This window comes from Lissotriton helveticus, chromosome 6 (assembly GCF_964261635.1).
Source record: "Lissotriton helveticus chromosome 6, aLisHel1.1, whole genome shotgun sequence".
Classification (NCBI taxonomy): Eukaryota; Metazoa; Chordata; class Amphibia; order Caudata; family Salamandridae; genus Lissotriton; species Lissotriton helveticus.
The window spans coordinates 845027142-845043334 of NC_136067.1; positions in this window are offsets into that span (position 1 = coordinate 845027142).

The window sequence follows — 16193 nt, forward strand, 5'->3', positions numbered from 1 at the left end:
GTAGCCACGCCCACTGTGGCAGGTGACATTGATTATAAGAGCAGACGCTGCCTGAAATCTGCTCCTCCAGCCCTTCATGAACAATGCCTCTGAAGAAAGGACTGATTCCTGAAACGCGTCAGGCTTTACATGTTTGAAGATTGCTCTGAAAGCATCCAAGGAGCGAGCAGTGAAATGGATCCGAATAAACGTGCTGAATTGAACTTCGTGTGGCTGTGCTTCAATGGGGCTTCCTGTGTTTGAATTTGATGTATATCGGCTGTTGCCCAATCGAGAAGCGAGGCCCACCTTTGACAGGGTCCGTGCAGGCTCTGAGCTGGGGCTTGCAAACAACGGAACGAAGACAAGAACAGCTCCAATTCAGGTGGTGCTGCCTTGCGCACGACTTCCCTGCTGCAAAAACGCAATTTGAGAGCTTCCAGCGCACTCTCTACTCCACTTGGTGAACACTTGGTTCCATTTGCAAGGACTGGTGAGTGGCCCCACTGGGGGAAGAAGGTCAGCGTACTACAAAGCACAGAATGCTTTGCGGTGTAGCCACGCCCACTGTGGCAGGTGACATTGATTATAAGAGCAGACGCTGCCTGAAATCTGCTCCTCCAGCCCTTCATGAACAATGCCTCTGAAGAAAGGACTGATTCCTGAAACGCGTCAGGCTTTACATGTTTGAAGATTGCTCTGAAAGCATCCCAGGAGCGAGCAGTGAAATGGATCCAAATAAACGTGCTGAATTGAAATTCGTGTGGCTGTGCTTCAATGGGGCTTCCTGTGTTTGAATTTGATGTATATCGGCTGTTGCCCAGTCGAGAAGCGAGGCCCACCTTTGACAGGTTCCGTGCAGGCTCTGAGCTGGGGCTTGCAAACAACGGAACGAAGACAAGAACAGCTCCAATTCAGGTGGTGCTGCCTTGCGCACGACTTCACTGCTGCAAAAACGCAATTTGAGAGCTTCCAGCGCACTCTCTACTCCACTTGGTGAACACTTGGTTCCATTTGCATGGACTGGTGAGTGGCCCCACTGGGGGAAGAAGGTCAGCGTACTACAAAGCACAGAATGCTTTGCGGTGTAGCCATGCCCACTGTGGCAGGTGACATTGATTATAAGAGCAGACGCTGCCGGAAATCTGCTCCTCCAGCCCTTCATGAACAATGCCTCTGAAGAAAGGACTGATTCCTGAAACGCGTCAGGCTTTACATGTTTGAAGATTGCTCTGAAAGCATCCAAGGAGCGAGCAGTGAAATGGATCCAAATAAACGTGCTGAATTGAACTTCGTGTGGCTGTGCTTCAATGGGGCTTCCTGTGTTGGAATTTGATATATATATATATATATATATATATATATATATATATATATATACCTGTAAATTAAAAATAAAAATAAAATATATATAATAAATAAAAATATTAAAATATTTTTATTTTTTTAAACTACATTTTACACTACATTAAGTGCAACAGTAGGTAAAATGTTGGATAGCAGAGGGGATACAATTACTATTCCCATTCCAGGAAGTGCAACAGTAGGGAAAGTGTTGGATAGCAGAGGGGAATAATTTACTTTTCCCACTCCGAGTGCAACAGTAGGGAAAGTGTTGGATAGCGGAGGGCAATCATTTATTATTCCCACTCCAGGGAGTTCAACAGTAGGGAAAGTTTTGGATAGCAGAGGGAAATAATTTACTATTCCCACTCCAGGGAGTGCAATAGTAGGGAAAGTGATGGATAGTGGAGGGGTAAAAATTACTATTCCCACTCCAGCAAGTGCAACAGTAGGGAATGTGTTGGATAGCGGAGGGGAATAATTTACTATTCCCACTCCAGCAAGTGCAACAGTAGGGAAAGTGTTGGATAGAGAAGGAGTAAAAATGACTATTCCCACTCCAGGGAGTGCAAGAGTAGGGAAAGTGTTGGATAGCGTAGGGGTAACAATTACTATTCCCACTCTAGCAAGTGCAACAGTAGGTAAAGAGTTGGATATCAAAAGGGAATAATTTACTATTCCTACTCCAGCAAGTGCAGCTGTAGGGAAAGTGTTGGATAGCGGAGGGGAATAATTTACTATTCCTCCTCGAGAAGGTGCAACAGTAGGGAAAGTTTTGGATAGCGGAGGGGAATAATATTATTATTCCCACTCCAGCAAGTACAACAGTAGGGAAGTGTTGGATAGAGTAAAGGAATAATTTACTATTCCCACTCCAGGGAATGCAACATTAGGGAAAGTGTTGGATAGCGTAGGTGTAAAAATTACTATTCCCACTCCAGAGATAGCAACAGTAGGAAAAGTGTTGGATAGCGGAGGGGATACAATTGCTATTTCCACTCCAGCAAGTGCAACAGTAGGGAAAGTGTTGGCTAGAGAAGGAGTAAAAATTACTATTCCCACTCCAGGGAGTGCAAGAGTAGGGAAAGTGTTGGATAGCGTAGGGGTAACAATTACTATTCCCACTCTAGCAAGTACAACAGTAGGGAAAGTTTTGGATAGCAGAGGGGAACAATTTACTATTCCCACTCCAGGGAGTGCAGTAGTAGGGAAAGTGATGGATAGTGGAGGGGTAAAAATTACTATTCCCACTTCGAGTGCAACAGTAGGGAAAGTGTTGGATAGCCGAGGGCAATAATTTACTATTCCCACTCCAGGGAGTGCAACAGTAGGGAAAGTTTTGGATAGCAGAGGGGAATAATTTACTATTCCCACTCCAGGGAGTGCAATAGTAGGGAAAGTGATGGATAGTGGAGGGGTAAAAATTACTTTTGCCACTCCAGCAAGTGCACCAGTAGGGAATGTGTTGGATAGCGGAGGGGAATAATTTACTATTCCCACTCCAGCAAGTGCAACAGTAGGGAAAGTGTTGGATAGAGAAGGAGAAAAAATGACTATTCCCACTCCAGGGAGTGCAAGAGTAGGGAAAGTGTTGGATAGCGTAGGGGTAACAATTACTATTCCCACTCTAGCAAGTGCAACAGTAGGTAAAGTGTTGGATATCAAAAGGGAATAATTTACTATTCCCACTCCAGCATGTGCAGCTGCAGGGAAAGTGTTGGATAGCGGAGGGGAATAATTTACTATTCCTCCTCCAGAAGGTGTAACAGTAGGGAAAGTTTTGGATAGCAGAGGGGGATAATTTACTATTCCCACTCCAGGGAGTGCAATAGTAGGGAAAGTGATGGATAGTGGAGGGGTGAAAATTACTATTTCCACTCCAGCAAGTGCACCAGCAGGGAACGTGTTGGATAGAGGAGGGGAATAATTTACTATTCCCACTCCAGCAAGTGCAACAGTAGCAAAAGTGTTGGATAACCGAGGGGAAAAATTTACTATTCCAACTCCAGCACATTAATTAGCATTAATTAACAAACTCTTAATAAATTAAACATAATTTACCTCCCCAATATTCCCCTATAAATGACACCACCAATGTTGTAAAACAAGACACAATTAACATAATTAACAGTTCATTACTCAATTAATAACAATTAACAAGCAAATTAAAAACAATTTCTAATAAATTAATTCACACAATTAACGCTATAAAACAACATTAAATAAATATTATATAAAAAATATTTTAAAATGTATTAAAATTAAATTACCTCCTACCCTACTCCGCTATCAGCCCACAACCGCTCCTAAAGAATTGACACAATTAACAATTAATTAATATTAATAATCAATTATTAACTAATAATTAATAGAAGGACGAGGACTTCTTGGAGGAGATGCCAGGGCAAGCAGCGGCGAATCACCAAGTACACCCCTGTGCTACCACTCGTAGGTCTGCCACATGGCAATCCACAAACTCTATTCACTGGCGAGCAACTGGCCCACTGGACAGAAGTAGGGTTGGATAATGTTGGAGATTACTTCCTGGACAAATCTCTACTCCTGTTTGAAGGGCTTGTGGAGGACTGTGGCCTTCGTCCGGGCCAGTTCCTACAATATGAGGCCTCAACATGCACATTTGTTCAACTATGGAATAAAGGGAGGGACGAACCAGAGACACACCCAGTATTGCATGCCCTGTTCACACTTGGGACGGCAGGGCACCTAGTGAAATGGTTCTATGTTGCACTGTAGTCAGCGTCTGTAGGACCCCTGAGTGGGCTACAGGCAAAATGGGACAGAACTGGGGGCAGAGAGCTTACAGATGCGGAGTGGCGCAGGGTCCTACACTATCCTAAGAAGATTTCTCGCAACACAGGCTTAAAATATATACAATTTAATTACACACATATGGCTTACATGACACCTCACCGCCTTAATGTGACTTATGTGGGGCAGTTGGTCTATGCCCCAGATGCATGCACCCGGATGCAGACTTTGGCCATATGACCTGGGACGGTCAAAGCCTGTGTCCTTTCTGGTAGGCTGTGCTTGGTAAACTCACAGAATTGCTGGGCAGAATGCTGTCTCACACAGTACAGACTTGCTTACTGGTTCTTTTCCCCAGACCTCCAAAGCGTAAAGTTGGGTTGATAGACCTCACATTGGGCCTGGCTAAGCGCAGAATTGCTATGGAATGGAAGTCCCAAAGGGGGCCTCAGTTTGAGATCTGGAATAGAGACGTCATCATGTGGACTGGGGCAGAATGTAAGCACTCAGCTGGTAAGAGTCTAAGGGCATGAAGAAGCACCCAGTAGCCGGACAATGGCGGGAAGTGATGGGGAGCATGGGAAACACCTGAGGATGCTGCGAATGATGCAACAGGTTCAGATCCTGGCCAAAAGTCCCGCCCTGAAACCGCGCAACGTCAGAAGCCCACAGGGCCCTTGGAAAGCGCTGAGCACTGACCTGAATGCTAGATGATTCTATGGAAATAACAGGCAGTGGCCTACTGATCAGGCATTATAGCTTCAACAACAATTGGGAGCCCCTGCCCTATTAGTCTTACAGGAGACCCATCTACGTTGTTATTTCCCCCAACGTGTGCTATATCAGATGTGAGCTACTTCACCCCTGTGCACAAGTTGTATTTACTTCTTTATTTTTTCAGTTTCGTTATTCCTTTTGTTGTAAGGATTGTTCTTAATAAATTAAGTAGCATTTTGATAAATGTGAATATTAGGCTTGTACTCATGATCCCTGGTGGAAGCTTCCACATATAAGTTATTGTAAACAAGCGTGAGTGGAACATGAACTAGGAAATATAGTCATCGCTTGAAGTTGGTATGATGGACTACTATTTGAACATACCTTACTGTGTATACGGACCACGAGATCAGTAGCTGGGGCAGGTCTCCGGTTCTGCCTTTGAACATTGAGTCATATTTCTCTGAGTTGTGTTGTCACTGCCAACTGGCAAACCGTCTCTATTCAAGATGTTTTATATGCTATATTGTGTATGTTGAATATTACAAATGCCAATAAGAATACTTTAAAAAAAAAAAACTATCCTAGGCAGGGCTAGGCACACACACCTTCTCAGTGTCAGGAAACGCTTACAAATACGCCTTACAAATACATATAATATAGCATACCATAACTAAACAAATGCGCCTTACAAATACATATAATATAGCATACCATAACTAAACAAATGCAACACCTTTTTGAGAAGAGGCTACTTTGCAGGCAAAATCTTCAAGAAACCTTGAATAAAAAACTCTGATGCATTTCTTGACATGGAAATCAACTACACCTTTTCTAGGCGGGACATGTTCTGAGTGATTTTCACTCTGTCATAGTTAGGATTAACCTGAAGAGTGTCATCATATTATCTCAAGAACAAGTTTCCCCTTTAGAGTCAACCCACTCTGAGTATAGTTGCTACCCCTTTAACCCTCTCATCAAGTTCACTATGGGCTCTGCCGAAGACCAGAACATCATCCCGGAAAAATATCACTCAGTCATACCCTTGCAAAATGTGTACAACACACACTGGAAAACTAATGCTGTAGAATATAACCAAAAAGGCATGCTGTGAAATCTGTATACAAGAAACTGTTATAAAAAAATCAAACTCTTTAAATCCTCTTGCAGTTTTACCTGCTGGTAAGCTGACTTCAGATTTGATCCCGAAAATATTTTAGCACCAGCTAGCATGCTTTCAATCTCCGTGATGTTTGGCAAGGAAAACCTGTCCTCAATTGCACACTTGCTTAATTCCTTTAGATGAATGCATGCTCAAACCTCATCATTCCAATGGCCTTTGAGCTATCATTATGTGAACCAATCATTTTGTTGCTTTACCTTGTTAAGTTATGCAAGATTCATGCAGAGCATCCAACTGCTTCACTGTTTCCCTAATAGTCATAGGAACGCTTCCTACTTTGCTTGGCACAGGAATTCCATTTTTCTTTACAAGTATGTACCTGTGCTGTTTGTCTGTTTGGGTAGCACAGCATTGGAGCTGAATGCTGACCCATCCAATCTTTGGTGTGGCCAACGCAAATCATTATCTCCCAGAACTGAGGCATACACGTAACCTCCTGCTTCTCTACCTCTAAAATGTATCTCAGCATCAAAATGTCTGCTTAGCTCAAAAGGTTTTTCCCCCAAACATATGGGTTTCTCATCCGCTTCCATAAGTATCATCTGTTTGTCAAAATCTACCTGAGTGCTCTGCTGAGCATTCTCTTCCTTGCTCAAAAAGGAACTAGCACTGAAACAAAGTGGAGTTGTATGGGTTCCACTTTTGTACACATTATCTAAACAGTGGATGGAGATCCATTGCCTTAATCTTCAGAACTGGAAATGTTTTCAGTTGTCCCACTCCTCCAGACACAGACTCTGTTCTGTGTAGAATGATGCTACTCACAGCACATAGCAAGGGGCTGTCACCATACTGGGGCATCCACAATATGAGCACAATGTAATGTTGGGACTCTGCACCTGGCTGTCATCAGTCTCTCTGGAGCAGTGATCAGGGGTAGATAAAAGGTTAAGCCTGACCTACAAACTTCCTCATCTAACAACAAAAACTCCAATCCCAGCCCTCACCTCTACCCGCAACCAAACTGCGGTGCCCATGAGGAACTAATCAGCAGCCCCTCTGCTAACATATATCCTCATGGAATTTCTAAAGGTAATATGGCACCATCTTTCTTACTTCAGTGCTTGGATCTTCACTCTTGAGCCACAGGAATACAGCCAGAATGTGCCCCAGAATCCATCATCATGTCTACCTCGACTTCATTCAGTCTGACAGTGTCAATTGAAGGACAATGAAGAACTGCATTCTTTGATTTTTCTCAATTCAATTCCAAAAACGTTATTCGACTATTAAAAAACAGTCATAAAAGCACAGACAATATAACATAAAAATTGGCACATATTAAAAAAGTACAGACATTGGTGTCATCCATTACTAGTTTATAACACAAAGCTTTACCTTGCGGAAATTGATTTTAAAATAAACAGGGCAGTGCTATAACATGTCAAAGGATCTTCTAGCCTTACAAGGAAGTTCATAGCCAATTTATGGGACCTGATTCCGCGGTTAACAAACAGGGGCTTCAAATAAAAATTCCTATAATTACAGTAAAATTTGCAGAGCAACACAATAATGTACAATACCACATCTGAGCCTCAATAAAACAAACCGATTCTGCGGATGAGTCACATGCAACAGGTAGCCATTAATTCCCTTTTCTAACATATATGTTTTGTATAAAGCCACAGTTGGTTTACTTAGTTCCATTTTTGCTCTACGGTTTTGTCTAAATAACAAGAAGGAGGCCTTAAGTTCTTTCTTTTTAATAGTTAGTATTTTTCCAGGGTTTGGCCATACCGACATATTAAATAAATTCCCCAGTGTAGTATTAATATAGGACAACCACAGAATTTTCTGGGCATCGTCCAGGGTTAAGCAGTCAAAAATGATTGATCTGGTAAAAGCAGTTTCTTCATTTTTTCAGATTTGGGCCCATAATAATAAGGGTCCTGTCATCAGGATGTCCCCTCAAAATTGCAGCCCCACCTCATGATGTCCGATGGTGTTCAATACAGAGGACGGTGAAAACAACAAGCGTTTTCTAAAACAATTGTTTTCAATTTGTAACACAGCACTATTTGTGTAGCGCCAAAGTCTTGCCCCATATATAGCAGTACTTACTCCTTTAGCATTATAAATGGCAACCATCTCCTTAGTTGGTCGTTTTCCAATTTACCCGCAAATTTAAAAATTCCTTGGTTGGCGCTAGTCATTTTAACTTTTGTATTTATGATATGTTGGGACCATGTACCGTTATCTGAAAACAGTATACCAAGGTAGGAGAAAGAGTTTACTGTACACATTGGGGTACCATCTATTTGAAAGGTTCTACAAGGTTTCTTTTTAGGCCCACAAACCATGGTGAACGTTTTCGATTTGTTGATTACCATCCTCCATTGTTCCATAAAACCTGAAAAACCATACATCAATCTTTGGAGGTCTACTGGGGTCCATGCTAATAGTACTGCGTCGTCCGCAATAATACGGGTATCGGACAACCAGCCATCTGGGTACATCAACTTGAATTTTCTGCAGGTAAGTTTCAACCTCGTTCATAAAAAGGGAGAATAAAATTGAGGCTAGCACGCATCCTTGTAGTATACCCCTACCCACTTTAAATTTAGGGGTACATTCTGCCTGGGGGCCAAAACGAACCACGCTGGTTAGTTTTTCGTATAAGCATGAGAAAAAGTTAACAACTGTCCAAGGTGCTCCCAGGTCGATCAGGGTTTGCCATAGTAAGTTATGGGCCACTAAATCGATGGCGCTACTGAAATCGGCAAAGCATAGATAAATGGAACCCATCTTTGCATTAGTGTATTTGCGGATGAGTAGCTCCACATTAAGGCATTGTTCAACTGCCCCCAGACATTTCCGGAACCCGTACTGCACAGGCGTTAGGATGTAATGCTCTTCAACCTATTCCTCCAACCTTTTAAGTAGAACCCTGTAGGAAGGTGGATATCTGACTATGGTTACCCCCAAACTTTTTGCCTAGTGTTTAGCTGGTTTTTGACTTAGTTGGCCTGGGATCCTGCTATTCAGGGCCCCAGGCTAATTGCTCTCTCCTTAAAATGGACTCCATGTACCTTAGGTACATTACCAATTGGAACTGGTTCACCTTATTGGCCCCTGTAACAGTGTACCCTAGGTACCCAGGGCATAGGTGGTTCCAAGGCCTACCAGGGGCTGCAGCATGTATTGTGCCACCCCTGGCCTGGCCTCCATATTTGACACAACTGGCTGATCACTCAGCTGGGGTAAGTCGGTGTAACCACCCCTTACTTAGGTGTAGTATGCCTATAGCTAACCTAAAATGGACACATATGTTCCTATCAGCCACTCCTATGGAAGGCCTCATCAATCCTGGAGGCAGAGTGCTTGGGAATATGTGAGATAGTGCTCTGGCATGAGCTGAGCCTGTCTGCAGCTTTCGGAACCATGTCCTTTAGCTGTTTCATGATACTGCCATACCATATACTCTTAAGTGCATTATGAACCTCGCGGTTAAATGCTATCTTTGGTTTGGCTTTATCAAAACATGTCGAGTAAGGTGTCATACGAATTGGAATACTACCCCCTCGCCAGTTCTGGCGACGGGGGTAGCATTCCACCCTTCTAGAGGGACACGACATGTACCTAACCTGAACCCCGGTTAAAGTTAAACAGAGCCTCAGCATCACAAAATAGATGCTGCCACCACAGACACAAGTCTGACCTCCTGCTGCTGGGAGTCCTTCCAGAGAGGGCAGCTTGGACAAAGGGTTTCCTGCCTTGGGAGGTGCTAGCACCACCCCAGACAGGATTTTGTGTATTGGGTAGGACAGGGCTGAATAGAATCAGACATGCCTGGGGCACACAAGGTGTCCCTGTGCATAGGCCAGTTCAAACCGGTGCTGGGGCTTTCCAGCCCCAGTCCTGGCGCGAAACTGGACAAAGGAGAGGGGGTGTAACCACCCCCCTTCCTGGTCCCACCCAGAGGAGGGACCTAGTAGGTGATCCGGCCCCCCAGATTCGAATAAGAGTGGGAGCTGTGTCCTGAGACTTCAGATCATCCTGAATCAACTTGAAACTAAGAAGACGACTGGACTTCGACATTCTGCTGCACAGAAGACTGAAGAGCATCTCCCTTGTGGCCTAGGAGTGGCCACCCTGTGAACACAGGCACCATCCAGTAACTCGACGTCTGCTTTGCCGCCGCCTCCCGTCGGAGTCCGAGCCCAGAGCCTGACAAGACCCAGACTCCCAGACTTCTCACAGCTCGATCCATAGTCCCTGCAAAGAAGGGACCCGTGGAGGCACCGAGAGACGTGGGACCGGACCTCTTGAAAGACCCCCGAGAAGCTGACTGCGCAGCACCCGAGGCCCCCTCGACACTGTGCTTTGGGGTTTGAGAAGCCCCAACTTCGAGCAGCCCTTGCACCGAAGATCAGCCCCCCAGCATCTCCACGATCTGCGTGGGGCCCTTTTGCACTGTGCCACTCGACGTGCCATCCCGGCCACTTGCCACGTGGCTAGCGGCCATCTGGGCAACGAAAACGACAAACTACACCACTGGTCTGGTTGCTCCAGACTGGCCCTTGCTCCCCTGAAAAGGAGCACCCGCTCTGACCTTGCTGGTCCGAGTGAGAAGCTTGAATCACTTCCTGCGTGGCTTGCTTTAGCCAAGGCCTGTTTGCTCCAATCAAGTTGCCAACACCGCCATCAGCGAGAGCCTACGTGGGACAGCTCGTGACCGACTCCTGGACGTCCTTGACCTCTTCGTGTCTACGTGGCTGCAGAGACAATCTTCACGACATCACCTGTTTGCGCCCGACATCGCCTGGTTCCTTCCTGGTTCCACGGTAGTCACTGGCTAGTGACTTTGAACATTGTCCCCTCTGCTTTCAGGTCTTCACCTCTTCAGATCCACCCTTGGATCCACCAGAACTCTTCACATCGAGCCGCCTGCAGCATCTTCAGCTCCAAGCACCATCGACCTGCGTGACGAAACCCGACACGACTTCGACCCTGTGCACCCGCTTCCTGTGGGTGAGGTAACTCAGCAACGCCGGTGTTCCTACACTGGTATACACCTCTAGTGTCTGTGTCTAAAGTTTCATCCTTCTAGGTCACTCGGAAGGTTCCTTAATAACTAACTTTGTAACTTTTACGCACCATTGACATTGCATTGGTAATGCGTGCACTTTCCGCACTGCACCCGAGTCCCTCGGGCCTTTCCCGACTTCTTCACTGCTAGTCCCGAACAGCTCCAGCGATTCCCCAGGCCCTAGGCCTCTTCACTTTCCCCATAGTGGTTCTTATACCACTATTTTAGTATATGGTTTAGGTGGCCCCTAGGGCTCATCCATAATTGTGCAACTTTTGTATATTTTAACTGTGTTTTGTTTTAACGCATCTGCTTCTGTGCTCATAAAGAGTATAGGGGATATTTGTAGAAATAAATCTATATATATTTTCAATATATATCTGTGTGGTGTCCTTTCATTTGGTATTCAAGGGATTGTGTATGGTAAAACAGCTTGCTTCACATGCCTTTACAGAGTTTAGCCTAAGACTGCTTAGTCCATGCTACCCCTAGGATAGCTTGTCTATAAGGTTGACTTTACAACCTCCACCAAGGGGGTTGCTTGGCATGGTACAAGGTGATCACTAGAACTAGTGAGCATCATATACCAGGCCAACTTCTCACAAACCCTACTCATGACTTTTAAAGAAGTCTCCAGGAGGGAAATCGGGCGATCATTTTTTGGGTCAGCTTTGTACCCCTTTTTATATATTGGGACAATATTAGACTTACCCCATGTTTGAGGTGCTGTTTTTTTTGCGGCTGAGTTGAACTCTCTAGTTAAAGTGGGTCCACATAATTCCGTTTCCGATTTATGAACGTCTACTGGGACTCCATTGGTACCTGGTGCCCCCTCAGCGCTCTCCTGAATTGCCAGTACAACCTCTGCACATGTGATATCTAAGATGCAAATCCTCTCTTTGTGGACGTCCCTATCTAATCCCCCCACTATCTCCTCGGCATTGTTAAACATTCCAGAGAAGTGTGCCACCCATTTTTCCGCCGGGATAAATAAAGCAAACTCTGGTACTTCCTAATTTTAAAAAAAAGGGGGATTTACAGTGTCCCAAAAGAGTTTGCTGTTCTTTGTTTCAGTTGAGGTTATCAGGTTATCCCATGCTTCTTTCTGTAAAACCTTTTTCCTATTTACTAGAGCTATTTTATATTCTTGTCTTGGGGATTTCATCACCAATGCATCTCGCTTTGTTTTGGATAGTGCATATTTGAGCACCTATAGTGCTTGTCAAAACACCCCTTCTTGTTTTTAGCTGTGTTACCGGGCTGCCTAGTTAGAAGTCCTTTAATATACAAGGTTAATCAGTTAAAATGACTTATTAATACAGTTGGAGAAATATCGTCCTGAAGACAAAAGGCGATTTCGCCCTGGTTATGTGTAATTATTTGCTATAGTGTCCTACTTGGGTCAACACCCGTGCACTTAATTCTAGTTCCCTTATTCCTAAATGGAGTAATATTGGTCACTATGGAAAAAGCTTCACCCTTTGTGCCCCAAAAGAAAAAAGGTAAAGCCAGTAGATTGTGGTCACTCAGAATGGAGGGGATGATAATGGGGTTTCCACACCTTAACATATCCGGGTGGATACTAATATGTGGTCAATAGCCGAGTACATACTTCACCCTATAAAAGTTGGGAATACAACCCCATCTTGGCCGCAGCCTCCCCTAAGTAGGAGGAGATCGTATTTGGATGCCATCTGGTTTAAGGCTCCTCCATACTCACTGTGGCAAAAATGGTCAGCTTCGCTCCTGTCACCACGAATATGGCAGCTTGCTTGGGGGTTTGAGGCATTACATGCCTGTATATTAAGATCTCCTATCCATAGTAGGACATAATCTGTACTAATTATTGCTAAAAAAGATTCAAGTTGCCAATCAAGGGCTGTTACCACATCAATACGTTTAGAATCAAAAATATTATTATAAAAATGTACTAAAATAAGGTCTTTCCCTCCCTTCTTGCTTACCCATAAGATCTGAGCATGAGGTTCCACTAATACAACTTTTTTAACCATTACAGGTATTTTGTTAGAAATAAGTATCTGCAAGCCCCCCTTTGCTCAACCTGATTTTGAACCAGTTGCTGGAAGCAAATGGAATGAGAAACCATCAATATGTACATAATCTATGCACCAGATTTCCTGGATGCATACAATAACATAACAGGAAATAAAGTTAACCCAGTCGATGTGCTTGACCTTATTTTGAAACTCGTTCACATTCCAGGTAGCTAGAGCAAATCCTTCCCAATGATATTGACCAGATAACACTTTGCATATCACTCTATTTCCATGTTGATCCCTTCCTGGTCCCTCAAATGCCTCTCCTATATCAGACGCCATATTTTTGACCCTCCCACCCATGTGGGAGATCTTTATTATAAGTGTGCCATCACCGGGCCCTAATATACTTGATTGGCTATCATTAGAAAAGGAAGCAGGTGGCCCTTGCTGCTCTCTGTATAATGGTGGCTTTAGTCAGTCACACTGTTTCAAGTCACTTAGGGGGGCAAATCTACCATAGGTTGCTAACTCTCTAGGTCCCCCCTCCATTGGTACAGTAATTTTCCTTGGTCCAACCCTCCCCAGTAATGTCCACTCGTTGATCGGTGTTGGCGAGTGTCTATGAAAGAAAAACCCATAAGGTAAAACTTTTATCGGAGTATCCCAACGTAAATCCCCCTGCAAGTAGTCCATGAGGACTCTAGGGCTGTAATGATTGTTAAAATTCAGAATAACATAATCCCCATCCATTGATTTATTTGTTGGGCCCAACCACTCCACCCTTCTCGCCATATTGATCTGTTTTGCGAGTGGGACAGCCCCAGTTAACCCTCTAGGGACCTGAGGGGAAAGCCAGTGGAGAGATTTATTTAGCAGTTAGATAGTGCTTTCCATCTGATCTTTCCCTAAGGTTGGAACATTGGCCAGAATCATGACAAGAGGCTCTGAGGCCTTAGGAAGGTGCAAAGACTGATAGGCAGGGCCCCCCTGACGGGCTTTGTTTGTTCAAAAGGGCGACCCTCCCCTTCTGGCCCTGTAGTGTTGGGTGAATATTATTAACTGGGTCGTTTATGGTAGTGACCAGTTGTAGTAAGGGGGTACTATTTCTCTGATGAGGTTGGTTTTGCTGTACCTAGTAGGCCATTTGGCTTTGCGATTCTGTTTGGACGGTAGGTGGCAGACACCTCAGAGGAAGATGACTATTTGTGTTCCCCTCCTTTTTATTAGAAGGCGCCAACCCTCCGTCTCCTCTCTGGCCAGGTTGATTCCCCTGTGCAGTACCATTACTTAGATAAGGCTTAGCCGGGGGCAAGGACAAGGGCAAGGGCAGGGGCCCAACCGGTTGGCGCTGATGGAAAAGCCAAGTGGGTGACTTACAAAAGTGAGTTACTAGGCCCTCAATATGCGACATAAGCTCCTCAATCCTATTCAACTGCACTTGTAAAGGGTTTAACAATACAGTAATCATTGTCTCGAACCTCTTCCACATATCATCACTCTCAATTAGTGGGAAGGAAGCTGAGTCCTTATTTATAGTATGAGTCACAGTGGCATTTGAGCCAGGATCAGTTCTTCCAGTTACTTCATTCCCTTTACATCTTGTGGGTTGCGTTTTTTCTTCACCGGTTGCTTTACTAGTGCACCACCCCTTCTGCGCTTCACTGGGGGCGCTTTGCTTTTATCAGACACAACTATTGGCCCCTGGCTTGCTAATAATGCCTTAGAGCTAGTAATAGGCTCATCGGATGAATGGAATGGGTGCAAACCTACTGATGCAACAATTTGTGCAGGTGATGCCGATGAAATTGACGGAGTAGAAGGTGAGGCCAATAGCGGTGTTAGTGAGGTAAATGTGAGTCTAAGAAAAGGCGTCTCTCTGTTAACCCAATCTCATGCATCAGTACCGATTCTTCCCTAGTTAAAAAAGCATCTAAAGTTCCTGCCACACTCCCTACTGTCTGATCGGCGCGGGCCTCCCTTTTTGCCATTACATTAAACTTACTTTTTATATAGATATACAATATGGAAAAAGGGCAGACAGCATTTAATTTCTACAACTAGTTGTAAATCTTGTGACAGTACCTTTTTGATGAATTATATAGTCCAAAATGTCAGAGGCTAGGCCCAGTCTAGTCTCTTCCGGGCTCTGAGGTGCATGGACATTCTGCGCTATGGGAACCCGCAAGAGCTTTTGTTGATGCCTCCGGGCACAAAGAAGTGACGTGGCGACAGATCCGCACTGCCGGCTGGGAGTTGAAGTGCTGGACAGCTCCGGCAGCAAGAAGGGCTTCCCGCACTGCGCGAGCACGCAAGAGCTTCTGTTGGCGCCTCCGGGCATGAAGAAGGGACGCGGCAGCAGCAGCCGCACTAAAGGCTGGGAGTTTGGAGTCCTGGACAGGTCCGGCAGCAAGAAGGGCTTCCCGCACTGCAGGAGCCCGCAAGAGATTTTGTTTGTGCCTCCGGGCGCGAAGAAGTGACGCGGCGGCAGCAGCCGCACTGCAGGCTGGGAGTTGGAGTCCTGGACAGGTCCAGCAGCAAGAAGGACTTCCCGAACTGCGGGAAACCGTTAGATCTTTTGTTTGCTCCTCGCGGCGCGAAGAAGTGATGCGGCGGCAACGTCCACAATGCAGGCTGGGAGTTGGAGTCCTGGACATGTCCGGCAGCAAGAAGGGCTTCCCGATTTTTCTCACCTTGGCCTGTTTCTGAGTTTGTTTCACATATGTATGTATAGGCATCATTGGTCAATGACCTATATGAGTTTTTGTGTAATATTAATATACATTTACCTATTGATATTAGAAATCCTTTTGACCTTCTCCCCACTACTGGATGAGTCAATAATAACTGTTCTATTAAGGCACGATGCATACAATGCAAACCCAATCTGTGTGGAGTGCACCTCACGTCATATCACCATCAGTGTGTGAGTTTGTCACCAGTGTGAGCACCATTTTCCCTTTATTTTGTTTCTTCGCATATGTTTAGGTGTGATATACCATGGTAATCATCTCAAATCATTAACCGAGCCAGATCCCCTTTTTTGAAGTACAGGAGGTGACCCATTAGAAAAGGTAAAGAGTTATGGTGTCACCTGATTTGAGAGGACAAACTCTCAAAAGCACCTATCCGTGAGAAAGAAATCTAGGCTTCTATTGAATTGTGAACTCTCATT